The sequence below is a fragment of the Lactuca sativa genome, chromosome 1, assembly GCF_002870075.4.
Source record: "Lactuca sativa cultivar Salinas chromosome 1, Lsat_Salinas_v11, whole genome shotgun sequence".
In the NCBI taxonomy this organism is placed as follows: domain Eukaryota; kingdom Viridiplantae; phylum Streptophyta; class Magnoliopsida; order Asterales; family Asteraceae; genus Lactuca; species Lactuca sativa.
In genome coordinates, this window is record NC_056623.2 from 114,049,417 (window position 1) to 114,055,143 (window position 5,727).

Sequence of the window (5,727 nt, forward strand, 5' to 3'; positions counted from 1 at the left end):
TTCAACAAGTCAAATTTTTGTACAGTTTCGGTTCTCTGTTTCAGTTTATCATTTTCATCCAACAGTTTTTTGAGCATGGCCTTATGGTCTTTCGACTTTATCTAGGACTCTATTTTGTCAAGATCAATTTTATAGGTAGGAGATATTTCATCAGAAGATACAACATTTTCACAGTTGTAAGCTTCGGCATCGACTTCATCCTCCTTTAATTCAAGGAAGGGTAAAATCATGCGATGTATCCTCTTTCCTCTTTCACAATCGAGATGCAACTGAGTGATATTAGAATATAATCTCTTAGCAATCAAACAAAAAAAATTTCTTTGTTTTAAAAGCTTAAGATTGTCTCGTTTCAAATAGGTAGATTCATCCCTAGACCTAATTAATTCCTTCTCCTTCTGCTCAATCCAGATTCTCCTTTCCTCAGTCTTCGACGAAACCCTGCTAATTTGCTCAGTCGAGTTAGAGTTTGTGACTCGAGTTTGGGTAAGACTACTACTTAAACTAGAAAATTTAGATTTTAGTCCATTTAGTTCCTTTTCATAGTTTGCAATAGGAATTTTCAGAGAAATGAGAATATATTGTACCTTCTTGATCAACTCATCACATTCGTCGATCTGTGCACTGACATGTTTCGCGGTGAAACATCTGTCCTCTCGCTCCTTCTCATCATTCAGTGCACCATCTGTTGTGTATCCTTGCATCTGAGACACACCCTCCATCACCATCAAACATCTTCCCTCAACCTTTTATTCTTTCACCAGCAGAGCCTTGCCATGAGTGGGCTTTCTTACTTCTTCATCCTCTGAATCTGTGGACCACAACTGCACTCCACCAAATTCATCATTATCACTTGTATCCTGCACAATCAAAGCATGCATGGTGTTATTGTTAGCTGTTGATTTCTTTTTCTTGATCTCCTCCAATCGTCTCAGGAGGTTCGCTTCCTCATCGTCTTTATCAACTCTTTCAGACTTCTTGTTCAGCATGCAGTCTTTGGCATAGTGATTCTTTCCTCCACAATAATGACAATCAAAGCCCGAGTCACCACCAATCTTTGTTTCCTTCTTATATTCTTCAGACTTTGAACCCATCTTCAGTTCCTCCTTCACTTTTTTGGCACTATAACTTCCCTGCCAGTTTTGGTTCTTGTTGGCGGGGAACTTCCTTTTGATAAACTTTCTTGGATTGGAAACCATCAGGGAATACTCTTCAGCAGTTAGATCATATTCAGCAAGATCTAATTCTTCTTCTCCTTCAAGGACACTCTTTCCTTTGGAGATAAGAGCTAACGAACCCAAGCTAGAAACCACATTTATTTCCTTTCACACCGCACTTTCATGGGACTTCAGTATTCCCACCAGTTTCGCCAGAGAATAGGATTTGAATTGTTCGTGTGTCTTCATTATAGACACAACTGCCATCCATTCGGGTCTGAGACCATTCATGAAGGTAACCTTCTGCTCAATAACCATCCTTTCGATCCCATGTTTTATCATGTTACTGAGAAGATGATTAAATCGATCAAAAGCCTGAATAAGTTTCTCTTCAGGGTTCTGTTTGAAATCACCAAATTCAGAAAGCAACAAAGTTTGAATCGAATGTTCCAGATCTTCATCATTGGAATACAATTCCTTTAACCTATCCCATATCTCTTTCGCTGTAGAACACAAACTCACCAATCGAAACCTGTCCGATTGTAAAGAAAACCTAATCATTCTTAAGGCTTTAATGTTGCACTGAAACTTCTCTTTCTCGTGTTCAGGAATGTCTTTCACATAATTCATGAGCTGATTGTACTCCTTTTGAGTTTTGATAATTTTTGAAGTGCTTGAGTGAGCAAACGGACCAACTATGATTGCTTCCCAAATCAAATACCCATTATCTTCTGAACCGATTACATAATCTTCGAAGTGGTGCGTCCAGACTTCATAATCCTGAGTATATAGGATTGGAATCCTTGTTGTTGACCCAATACCATTGGAGATATTGATTGGATGGGATTGCAAATCGTCCATAGACATTGTGATGATGTTTGATCGATAACCTGTTTAAGATCAGACTTGTAATTTATTGTTAGGGCAAGATCAAAAAATAAAGAGATACACGAATTAGGATTGACGGCTCAATTAATATTAATCAATGCGGAAAACCCTAATAACCTCTTTGACAGAAGAGATGTGTATGAATTACATAGCCTCCTACTTTGATACCAATTGATGAGATAAAATCTCTAGAGCATTTAGATCTTTCACTGGTAAATCAATGAAGAACAAACAATAAAATCAAACAAGACAATGAACACAATATAGAAGAAATATAATGCTTATGATTCAAACGTAGTTACGCCTCAACAGAGCTCGATTAAGAACTTCCACTGTAGAGGGGAGCTAGGGTTTACAATACTATAATGTGAATAAAAAAGCGTTAATAACAAAGGATGCATGCATGCACCTTAAATACTAATACCCTAGAATAAAATAAAGCACGGTTGGACAGGCCCAACCTGGTTACAAAACTGGGCCAAAAGGATCGAGTCCAAGACGTAACATTATGATCCCAACACTTCTTTGTAGGGACTAGATTAAGAATATGGGCGGCATTCTCTAAGGCATACCCCCAAAATGAGATTGGTAGCGTAGTTCAACTCATCATGGAGCGAACCATGTGTAACCAGGTTCGATTATGCCTCTCAGCGACACGGTTATGTTATGGTATCCTGGGAGGTGTCAATTGTGAGACAATATCACATTCCTTAAGATAGTCAAGGAACTATGTACTAAAATACTCACCACCTCGATCGGATCGAAGCATCTTAATGTTCCTGCCCAGCTGATTCTGCACTTCCTCTTTAAACTCCTTGAACTTTTCAAATGTTTCTAACTTATGCTTGATTAAGTAGACATATCCATATCTACTATAATCATTAGTAAAAGTCAAATGGAAGCGGTTAGCATCCCTTGTGGCGATTCTGAAGGGTCCATAGACATCAGTATGTATGAGGTCCAACAAACCCTCACCCCTAGCACAAGTACCAGCGAAGGGTGACATTGTCATTTTCCTAAGCAAACAAGATTCACAACTATATTATCCGCCTTTAGGTCAAATGACTCCAAGACTCCATCCTTTTGTAGTTAGCCTATGCATTTCTTGCTTGCATGTCCAAGACGACAATGCCATAATGATGGTTTATCCAAGTTAGTGGATGAATCAATACACAACACATTATTTCCTAGGTTATCAACAACCGACACAGTTTCATACACACTATCACAAGGCAATGTTTTAAAATAAAGAACATTATTAAAGAAAGCATTAATACCACCATATTCATTATCAAACGAAAAGGTAAACCCTTGTTTGTACGAACCATGAATAGAAATAATATTTCTCGCTATTTCAGACAAGTAACAACATTTATTCAAATCTAATGTTAACCCACTACTTACCCACTACTTAGCAACAAAGAATAAACTCCAATCTTGGTGACAGGTTAAGCATTCCTATTCCCCATGATTAAGTTTATCTTCCCATACTCCATATTCTCACTTCTTCTTAGTCCCTACAAATCAAAACATATGTGAATACCACAACCAGTGTCAAGGACCCAAGGATTAGAATAGGGTGAGTTATTAGACAATATAGTGTAAATACTTGCATGGTTGGATTTTACTTTCCCACCCTTAACATCTTGCAGGTACTTTGGGAAGTTTCGCTTCCAGTGCGACTTTTCATCGCAATAGAAGCATTCTGCCTCTTTAGGGTTGGAAGAAGGAGTGATAGAACTGATGGGTTTTGGTCATAAGACATCCTATGTGCTCATACAAACCCTAAAGCTTGGATCTAGGTTTCTCTATTGTACATACTTTGAATCCAAGACTTTGAACCCTAATTCTAGCATATGGAAATCAGAATTCACATGTAAATAGGTTTAAGAACATACCTTGATTGTTATGTAGCAATAACAATCCAATTCCTCCTTGAATTGACCTTGGAAAGCAGAGAGTCACAAGTGTCACTCCTCTAATGGCTTACAAACACCATAAGCAAGTGGAGAAGGTATAAGGAGAGAGGAGGAAGGTTATAATTCGTATCCAGGGCTTCTTGGGAAGGGATACACGAATTCATAACCCTAGGGGTGTTTATATAGGTGTAGAGATAGGGTTTCAGTCATTATCCTTATCTAGTTGATTATCCATTAAGCAACCAATAAGATAATCCTTGAATCCTTATCATACTCGAATTCTAAGGCTTTCCAACCTTAAATTCGTTCACCATACTTATAAGATAATCCTTACCTTATTTTGTAACTATCACATAATTACAATTCAGCCCCTCAAGTTTAATTAATTACACTTGATCACAAAATTAATTCTTAATTAATTATTGACCAATATTAATTAAACAAATATGATTTCTCCTTTAATATATTATCCTTATAACATATTAATAAATCATATTATCCTCTCTTTCTATTTATTTCTCCAATCAAGTTGCTTTGGTGAAGGCAACCCAAAAGGACCATGCACCATCGGGTCAAGTACATACCAAAATAGTTATGGACTTAGACACTAATCCAACAGTCTCCCACTTGGATAAGTCTAATAACTATTCTGCGTATGACTTCGGATCCTGATCTGCAATCGTAGCTTTCCAAAGCCGCTGTCAACTCTGATCATATCAAATACGCGTGTCCTTAGATAAGGGATCATATATTCCTCCATTCTAGATATCATATGAGATATGATTTCAAATCATTCTCTTTGTACTATATCTCGATTCCCGATTTATGACGACTGACTAATTGAACAAATCAAATTAGCCCTAGCCCGGCCGAGCATTTATGTTTGTCATCACTAAACCATCGAGGGGCCCAAAGATATCGCTTTTATCCTACTTTGGATAAAAGGAACGGATAAACTTTGATACAATGCTTGCTTGTACTCACGCACCGAATCACACACAACAATATGTTTTATAACACCAAGTTACTGGTGCGTTTACATATTATCAATGTGCAACCGATTCGCAAGATACAACTCACACATCTCGGTTTCAAGAATATAGGATGTTATCGTCTCACCAATCACTCGTGATACAATCCATGGAGTGATCCAAGTGAGCGTGGGTTTAATCCAATGCTCAAATCACATTCATAAGCACTCATGAACGTTGCAGCAAACATTTGCTTATGTCTAATACTTTTCTAGACATTCCACACACCAATTCACGACAGTCTTCATTCATATCTACTTCCAACATATGAACGACTGTGGCCCGTTTGAATAATTCAATTATTCTTAATAAATTCAATTATTCTGGAAGTCAAAACATGCAAAGTGAAACACAAGAATAATACTAATCCCATATGGCCTCAAACCTTTGAGTATAAATAAAACACCTTTTATTTATCACCATATTGATTACTCATTATTTGTCGTTTCGGGTAATCAACTTCTCACTTGAATTCCAACACTTGTCTCATGCTCCTAGCATGCGCACAATGTTTACCTATGGTTCTTACTTTGTGAAATAGATCCCATTGAACACATTTCCAATCCTTCTCATTTCACAACTCCAAATCCTTTTCATAAGTGAAAGAATATCAAATTCTTGCTACTTATATAATATGCTAGATTCTAACATTTTATGCAATGATCTCTTTTGTAATGTCACTGCACCAAAGTCACAAAGACTATTGCCAATGATATTACAAAGTCTTCTATCGGA